The sequence below is a fragment of the Crocuta crocuta genome, unplaced genomic scaffold (genome assembly GCF_008692635.1).
Source record: "Crocuta crocuta isolate KB4526 unplaced genomic scaffold, BGI_CrCroc_1.0 scaffold30, whole genome shotgun sequence".
In the NCBI taxonomy this organism is placed as follows: domain Eukaryota; kingdom Metazoa; phylum Chordata; class Mammalia; order Carnivora; family Hyaenidae; genus Crocuta; species Crocuta crocuta.
In genome coordinates, this window is record NW_027528345.1 from 7,868,886 (window position 1) to 7,878,451 (window position 9,566).

At 42.9% G+C, this 9,566-nt stretch overlaps 1 long non-coding RNA gene across 1 annotated transcript; it reads right to left on the reverse strand.

Moving 5' to 3' along the window:
* Nucleotides 1-313: 313 nt before the first annotated feature.
* On the reverse strand, nucleotides 314-4,724 carry LOC144222851 (uncharacterized). Its single transcript, XR_013332494.1, has 3 exons — nucleotides 4,219-4,724; nucleotides 4,048-4,127; nucleotides 314-1,501 (listed from the first exon to the last, which is right to left on the reverse strand). It is a non-coding gene; the product is annotated as an uncharacterized LOC144222851 (long non-coding RNA).
* Nucleotides 4,725-9,566: the final 4,842 nt, after the last annotated feature.

Genomic DNA, 9,566 nt, shown 5'->3' on the forward strand with positions numbered 1-9,566 from the left:
CAGGCCTGAAGAGACAACTGTTATTTTGGGGTTTTTTTGTTTAACATTTTTTTTTAAATTTTATTTATTTATTTTTTTTACAAATAGTTTATTGTCAAATTAGTTTCCACATAACACTCAGTGCTCATCCCCACAAGTGTCCTCCTCCATGCCCATCCCCCCTCCCCCCCACATCCATCAGTCCTCAGTTTTTGTCAGCATTCAAGAGTCTCTCATGGTTTGCCTCTCTCCCTTTCCCCCACCATTTCCGCCCTTCTTCTCCCCCTTGTTCCTCCGTCAAGTTCCTCCTAATCCTCCTATACGTGCAAACATATGATATTTGTCCTTCTCTGCCTGACTTATTTCGCTCAGCATAACACCCTCAAGGTCCATCCATGTTGCTACACATGGCCAGGTTTCATTGTTTCTCATTGCCATGTAGTATTCCATGGTATAGATAAACCACATCTTCTTGATCCATTCGTCCGTTGATGGACACTTAGGCTCTTTCCATGTTTTAGCTATTGTGGAGAGTGCTGCTATGAACATTGGGGTACATGTGCTCCTATGCCTCAGCATTTCTGTATCCCTTGGGTAAATTCCTAGCAGTGCTATTGCTGGGTCATAGGGGAGTTCTATTGTTAGTTTCCTGAGGAACCTCCACACTGTTTTCCAGAGGGGCTGTACCAGTTTACATTCCCACGAGACAACTGTTATTTTGTAACAAGAAGGATTTATGAGTGATACACTACTATATCTCTAAAAATGTACAGTAAAAAGAAACAGCCAGTTGTGAACAGGAGAAAGGATGTGAAGCGTAGGCTGTCTGTGCAATCTTGTATGTTGTGGCTGACCACAAAGGCTTGGCATCAGTTTTGACTCCCAGCTCTGCTTTTTCATAAAATAGATGACCTTGGGCAGATGACTCATCTTCCAAACTTAATTTTCAAATGTGAAAAATGGAGAAAAATAAAATACCAATGTCATAGATAAGCAGGTAAAACACTTCGTATACTGGTGGAGTGGACACTAAATGTTACTGAATAACACATGAAATTAGTGTTTCTCAGTAATAAATTAAGCCCTTCGTTCAACTGGAAAGCTCTCTTACCTCGTAAAAACCCACCCCTCGAACATGCAGATGTGGCTCAAGAATAACAACAATGAACGTTTGTAAAGTTTACAGAGCATTTCATCTGATTGCCACAATTAACCCTGAGAGCAGAGCATGTTGACTTGATTTTGTCACTGAGGGATAGAGGAGAAGCCCAAAGCCCAGCTGAACCTGGCAGTAGGAAGGGAAGCTCATGGGTCCAAACTCGGAACTGAAGGGAGAAAAACAGGACTTGGAAAAGGCCAGCACCAGAGTGAGTTTGCGCGTTCCATTCTCCAGGTGAGCTTCTCTCCTCTTGGATCTCGTCCCTCTTCCTGTTCCAAGCCACGCAGCTTGAAACTGGCGAAATCTTCAGTCCCGCTGCTGCCAACACACAGAGCGGTGGGAACACGGGTCTTCCAGATCCTTCTACAGCATAGTGTGGATAGGGAGCAAGGCGGACAAGAGACTGACCCTTAGAATCCCATGTTTTAATTCAACACCTTTTTTCCCCCCATAGAAACACTAATGCATTTAGTATTCAGATACATTGTTAATTGTAGCAGCAATAATAAAAGAATATCCAATGTTAAAGTTCTTTCTGGGACCCTGGGGTGGCTCTGTCATGGAAGCATCTGACTTGATTTCAGCTCATGTCATGATCTCATGGTTTGTAAGTTCGAGCCCTACATTGGGAGCCTGCTTAGGATTCTCTCCCTGTCTCTTTGCCTCTTCTTCACTTGCTCTCTCTTTCTCTCCAAAAAAAAAAAAAAAGGAATTAAAAGCTATTTCTTGTGATCTCCTTAGAGGAGCACTAGAGGCCACTTCTCCCATTTGAATATGAAAACACAGAGATGAAGTGAGCTAAGAGGTGAGAAACCCCAACCTGCTGACTCGGCCTAACGCTCAGATCACTGGTTAAAAGGGCTCTTGTGGCCGGCCATTCCTGGAGACAGAATCTTCAGAATTCAGGCTGTTCATCCATTGAAAGCAACTTAAGTCTTTATTGATACTCCCCATCACCCTTCCTTTCCAACCACGGGAACTTTTTCTTCAACTCCTGGTTAGAATCTGGAGTAGTCAGCATAAGTATAAAAAAATTTTGAAGCACAAACAGAGCTTAGCGCAGCATTGATTTCTCCACTGACCCATTAGGAGAAGGAGTGAATTCTCAGTGATGAAAGCTGAACTAAGTTAACTTCATTCCTGCTCTGTTTCCTCATGGAAAAATTTAAAGCTGTGTACAAAACACTGCTCTGTTTTGTTTTTCAACAGAGAATAGAAAGGAAAACGGTACACAAATATTGTTTTTCTAGATAAGACTATTTTGTTCCTCTTAATTTCAACAAATATTTATAGCTGGGGTTAAAAGCTCAGGCTTTGGAGACGTTATTTCCTCCTAAGAAACAGAACAGTATCTTAGGCTTATCTAATCAATCAGAAGATTCATTGGCAATGACAGACCAGTTCTGCCTTTTCCTAGCTGAACAACCTTGGGTGATTTACAGAACCTCTCCAGTACCCAAGAAATGAGGATCCTAATTAATGCTTAAAATAAAATGGGAAAACTGGAAAGTACTTACTCATCACAGTAACTGGTGATTTGAGAATGTATCTCTCAGTTAATTCTAGAGATACATTCACTCATAGAATGAAGATAATAATAGATCCTACCTCATGAGGAGCCCACGCAGTAACTTGTCAATGAATGCTGACCATTACGCAGAGGGATAGAAGGGTGGGCGGAGACCCACTTCTGCTCTCCAGGACTAGGATATACTGGGGTAGTTAATTATAGCACAAAATAACCAAGGGCTAAGTCAGGGCACCTATCCAAAGGAGGAGAGATTTTTCCATCTGGGGAAAAAAGGGAGGCTTTCAGACAGGACTGCGTTTGAAACCAGATCTTAAGGCAGAAACAATTTCAGTAGAGGGGGCGCCTGGGTGGCTCAGTCAGTTAAGCGTCCGACTTCGGCTCAGGTCATGATCTCATGGCTCATGGGTTCGAGCCCCGCGTTGGGCTCTGTGCTGACAGCTCAGAGTGTGGAGCCTGCTTCAGATTCTGTCTCCCTCTTTCTCTCTCTGCCCCTCCCCTTTCACGTTCTGTCTCTCTCTTTCAAAAGTAAATAATAATAAACGTTAAAAAAGTTTTAAAAAAAGAATTTCAGTAGAAGAAGGGGTTAGGGAGCACTGATGCTGACCCACAGAGCAAACATGAAGAGGTGAGAGAAAGCTAAAAAACAAAGTTTATAAATACAACGTGTTGGGCTTATGCTAGCATATCAGATGAAAGTGAAGATACGAAATTCAAAAGCCAAGATGATCACATTTTATGTAAGAACACAGAAGCTAAAAACCATACCATTTTAGAAGTCTTCCAAAGTAAAGACACACTTTCTTTCTTACGGCTTATTCATTTTTGAGGAGAGAGAGAGAGAGATGGAGGGGCAGAGAGAAAGGGGGACAGAGGATCCGAAGGGGCCTGAGGGCTGACAGCAGTAAGGCAGATGTGGGGCTCGAACTCCTGAACCATGAGATCATGACCTGAGCCAAAGCTGGACGCTCAACCGACTGAGCCACCCAGGCGCCGGGAAGACACACTTTCTTAAGAATTAAGAGTAATTCGTGGAAAGTACAAAAGTTATTCATACAATCTGAAACAGAGGTGAAATTGGTCACTGTGCTCAGCTTCCCAAAATATATTGCAACATCCTCCTCCGTAAAGCATATCCTCAAGAATCCCATCGTTATTTTTTAATGCTATGAAATAGTTGAACGGTTCTCCATCCAGGCTATCATTCCAGGATTCTGAGGTTTTAGGAAGAGTGGGGACAGCCGCATTCAGAAGTAGAAGTGACTTTCACCAGCTTATCCCCAACCAATGTCTCAAGCCAAGCATACTTGATACAGCAGCTCTCTGAAAACGCACAGCGGGAAAACGCTACCGTCATTCCCACAGATGATCTGATATTTACCTTCAGGAAGATTGTCCAAAGGTCACAGGAGAATTATCTTAGGAATTCAGCCAGGGTTTGATGGTAGGATAAATGGGCGTCTAGAGAATTTGAAAGTGATAAGAGGCCCACACAGAGGTTCCTCCTTGCCCCCTCCCCTTCCCCACCCCCTGGGAACTTCATTCCACTCACCTGAATGCGTCTGGCACTGGGAAGACAGATTTGGGCTGGCGTAATTTATTGAGCACTTAAAAACGCGGCGGTCCTCGCGCTAATGACTTTGTTCATTTAACCCTCTCTTCTAAAGAGATTCATGGTATTATTCTCAGTTTGTTGATGAAGGTTCTGAGTGCAAAAAAAATCACTTAAAGGGCCCTGGGTCTCAAAGGCTGGTAAGCGGTGGAACCGGATATAAACGCAGGGGGCTGGCTCCGGGCCCCCCTCTGAGCCACTGGGCTTTGCCGCAATTCAGGAGCCTTCTGCATACAAATGGTGATTGATAAGGAGACTGAATCATTTGTTTCCGTCCGAAGTGGGACTTTTTATGGTGGGGGGAGGGGTGCTGTTAGTAACTGCGCTGGGAAAACAGGGGGTCAGCCCCAACAGTTTGGGGCAAATAGAGAAGTGTGATCACCTTTCGACTGATGCCGTGAGAGTGGATGGATTTACCCAGGCAAAGAATGTTCAAGAAAAGAAGAGAGGAGCCGATTAGGAGGTCTTGGGAAAGACCAACAGTTNGCTGGGGATGCTTTGGGTGATAAGGACCACGAGGTGGCCATTGCTGGAACGGCCGGGAAATCACTGGTGATTTACTCACCAACATTTCTTCAGTTTGGTGCAGCCGGAAGCCAAATTAAAGCAACAGGAGGAGTGAGTGGGAGGTGAGGACCCAGACACAACCAGTGCAAATAACTCGTTTTGAAAGTGGCCTTGGAGGGGAAGCAAAAGATAGGACTGTCCTGGAGGTGGAGTCAAAGAAGTTTCCTTTCTTTTTTAAAGCAAGAAACTAGAATGTGTTTAGGCTTGAAGGAAGGAACCGGCCCCAGGAGAGAGAAGAAAAAGTAGAGTGCATAATTATCCCCTCTCCAGGGGACATCGTGGAGCAAAGTTCCTGAGTCGCCAGAGCTGAGGAATTACCTTTACCACCTGAGCAGCCACCTGAAGACCTACTGCGCGACAGACCTGGGCAGCGCACCCTGGCCGTCACGGCCCACCTGCTGGCCTCGGAAGCGCAGCAGCTGCTCCACCACAAGTTCATGGCCATCNAGGTGCTGTCTGCGGGCTCGTTTTTCTCTGGAGTCCCCGCGGGGTGGGGTGGTTGTGGTTGAAAGCTGCCTAATGCGCCAGGCACTGGACTAGGCCCTTGTTGGACAGTGACCCGGATCTCTTTTCATCCTCACTGTTGGCCAGTGAGGTAGGTGATCTGCCTCACTTTGACCGCAGAGGAGAGACGGTGGCTCAGAGCAGTAGGCAGCCAGCCCAAGAGCACACAGCTGTTTGGGGGCAGAGTCCACTCTGACTTGAGTGTCTCCTAGAAGTGAAAGCTGGCTCACTGCCTTTCCCTTATCTTTCAGTCTCAGAGGAGGAATTGATAGGAAGTTAGCGAATGTAGTTTAAATAATGATTTGAGACCAGAATGTGGAAGCCTGTCATGGACTGTACATGATTGGAAATCATATTTTTTATATGAATTGCTTTGATATTTTTACCCTACGTGATCCTTTCGTAAAACAGGAGTTGTTTCTTTTTTTTATGGGGCTATTTGAATAAAAGCTCCATAGGTTATCTTTGTTTTTATAGAAGTCACCTGCTTTTATAAAGGTAGTACGAAGCCACCCTTCATTTGTAAAGGATGTGGTCTGCATTTCTTTCTAAAGTCCATAAGAAAATTTTATATTACGGATTTTTACAACTTGGTCATTTTCACACTCTTAAAGTGTGTGAAATTCTCCCGTGGACACTTTATTGCAAGAGAATCCCAAATTTAAGATGGTGGCCCCGGAGGGATGGTACTGATGCAAATTGATTATGTCTGTAGTGATTCCTGCCTCCACAAGGACACCTTGCAGTTCCATGGAACCCACTTTGAAGATCACTTACTCTAGGTTTCAGTTTTCCATTTCCATCACGTGTGTTTGAGATTTTAGATGTTTGGTGTATAAGGGTTCCCTGAATAGCCAAGTAATAAATATGGGCCATACGGGGATAGGGTATAGAGGAACCTTGAGAGTAGTTGAGGGATGAGTCAGATTTGCAGAATGACACTGTCACAGCCTCCAGATAGACACAGATGTTCTCTAATTTGTAGTGAATTAGTTAATGGGCTGTAGAGCTGAGACCTATTTTAGAGGGGAAGTTACTTGGACTGGGGGATTAGAATCCAACTTTCCAGAGGCTTAGATTTGCAACACATTTGCACTATTTACCATAGTAAATTAGGTACCATAGTATTTCACAGTATTTTATGTATTTTTTTTTTAATTTGCTCTTAAAACCACTCTTAAAAATAGTAGGCCTGCATCATTTCCCCCTTTTCTGTGTTCTGTGGAAGAGTGTGTGTTAACTGATTTGCTGCAGATCAAAAGGGGAATCTTTTGGGAATTGGCAATCCTCAGGCCATTCATTAAGCTTTCCTAAAGAGAAGTTTGAATTGTTTGTTTTTCTTTTTACAAAACTTTATATGACAGGCAATTTAATTTTTGACAAATTTAAATCCCACTTAGAAAACTCAGCAAATGCCAAGACACGGAGGTGAATTTGTGAAAAATAATAATCTTACTTGTGCTATCTATTCCGTTTAAATAAATGTAGGGGGATCTTGCAAAGTTCCAAACATTGATTTGATTACCAAACACGCAGCTAGAAGAAAATGAACTATTTATATTCCCAACATAAAATTGCATTAAGATGGTAAGTCTTATGCAAGAAATTTTTTAACTAGTTGCAAGTACTTCCTACAACTAATCAAAACAACATCCTCATTGTTAGTTTTTCCTCTGATTTAAGACTTCTCTGCAGGAGCAACTGATCTCTATCTGTGTCTGTCTTCCTGTAACTAAAGTTCAATAAGAAAAGAAAAGAAATTAACCTAATTTCTACAACACATTGATTAATGGAAAACAAATGTTACGTGTTTGGCTTGTGATAGTTACACAAGCAATAGTCAATGATTTATAAGTCATGGTGCTTATGAAGCTATTAAAAATTAATTACCCCCAAACAGAGAAATCTAAGCAAAATACTTGAAAGTAATTTATTGCAGTAGTAGCCATTATCAATGCATATTTCTGTAACAGTGTTACTCAACATCCAAATAGAAAGCATGCAGCTAGCAGCGCCTGGGTGGCTCAGTCGGTTAAGTGTCTGACTTCAGCTCAGGTCATGATCTCATGGTTGTGGGTTTGAGCCCCGCATTGCGCTCTGTGCTGACAGCTTGGAGCCTGCTTCAGATGTCTCTTCCCTTGCTCTGCCCCTCCCCCGCTCATGCTCTGTCTCAAAAATAAATAAACATGTTAAAAATTGGAAAAAAAAAAGAAAGAAAGCACGGAACTAACTTATGATTTGAGGAATCATCATCAAACTCTTTAAAAAAAAAAAGTTTCAATTTGACGTTGGAATCACAGATTGCAATGATCACCCAAATACCTCCTCCCTCCGTCCCTCCTGACTCTTCCCTCTGGCTTTAGTGCTTCATTTACATATCCCACCGTAGCCTTCTCCAATATTCGCTTTTCTGTGTCCATTTCCTTTCTACTGCCTTTTTATACCTAGTCCTTCCACCTAGCACAATATAATTGGTTTTCATTGCCCTTTACTGAATGAATGAATCAATCACTGTATCTATAAAACAGCTACCAAAATGAATAAGTTGAGCAAATTTGAAGCAAAGAAAGAAGCCAAGGCTAAAAAGCCCCAAAATCTGTTTTCAAATCCCCTTTTCATTTTTTATAAATAAAAAGCAGTGAAATTGGAACTTACCGGTCTTTTTTTTTTTTTTTTTTTTAGAACAGAGAAGATTTAACTCTCAATTATTCTTCTTTCACTGCCTTCCCGCCCCCCTCAGAAGTCATTTTGTTTTTGTTAGGTTTTGTTTTTAATGCTTGGTATCTTAGTTTAAATGATTCTTCCCACAGCGATAGTCCTTGGGGTGTCTGATTACCAATCCTGTTACAGTGGTGGCGTTCTTTATCAAAAATTTCATGAATTTCCTTTCAGTTTACCTTCTGACGAGATGCTCTTTCCCAGTCATTTCCTCCTCCCTTCTTTTCCACGGTCTGATCTGCTCCCGGGTTCCCCTGCAGAAGGACAATGAGAAATTCCTAAGGAGACATTTTTGCCCCGTTTGCATTTGGGGGTGGGTTAAGCTCACTGGTGGGGACAGAGGGCAGCCATGATTCCTCAAACACTGACAGACCCGGGAGTCTGCAGAGTTTTGTTTCGGTTGTTCTAAAATCCAGGTTATTTAATTTTCGCACGTCTCTTGCTTGAGATCAAGGGATGGGATAAAATATGCATACTCTCACTCAGCCCTCTCTCCATCCCCTGAGTACACGTGAACCATCTTTTGCTGGGCAGGCAAAGGAAAGGGTTGCCTGGCTGCCCATACAGACCTACCAAAGCACTCTTCTCTCTTGTCTTCACATATCTCCGTGACATGGGCCGAGCTCGTGTCTTCAGACCAGCCCGCAGGGCATTCTGTTGTAAAGGATGTCTCCTACGGAGACAGACTTTGGCTTCCGTGGCTTTAAATTTTAGCTCCAGCACATCAATATCCTTCCCTGTAAAATGGAAATAATAAAAATTACCTCATAAATAGGATTACATTTGTTAAATGACTGGCCTCCAGTAGCCATTCAACAAATATGAATTTTGCTTTACTCAAAATCTTTCACTTAGGTCATATCATTTGCTCTTCACAGAACCCTGCTGGGCAAACAGCACAAATGCTGTAAGCACCCCCCACCCCACCTTTTCACAGATGATTAACTGGGTGTTTTGAAACTTGCTCAGTAATAATAATAATAACAATGAACTTTTATTCATGCTTACTACTTGTCAAGCATTGTTTCAACCATTCATTTTACATTTAGTCCTCACAACAAATCTATGGAGTGAGGGCTAAAAGTCCCATTTTACAGATGAGGAACATTAAGGCAGAGAAAGGCTACATAATTGCCCAAGGACAAAGAGCTGGCAAATTGAATAGTGGGAATTCACACCCTAGTAGTGTTGCTCCAAAAGAAGTGCTTTTCACCAGTATACGTCATGTCTCTATTTCCCACGGTTTTTAAGTAGTGGGTTGGACTCCCATCTGTGAGTACAAATCTAGAGCACTCTTTCCCCTCGGAGAAGGAATGCATTAGGGCCAGTAAACAAAGGACCCTCATGGCGAGAGCTCCAAGTTGTCAGATCTGCCAGCCGCAGGGAGAGAACTCTAATGGAGGATGGTGTTCCATATGCTAGGGGGCTGCGCACGCAGTAGGACCAGAGAGCCAGCCCAGAGAAGGCACACACAGCGGAGCAGTATGAGAACCCGAGAA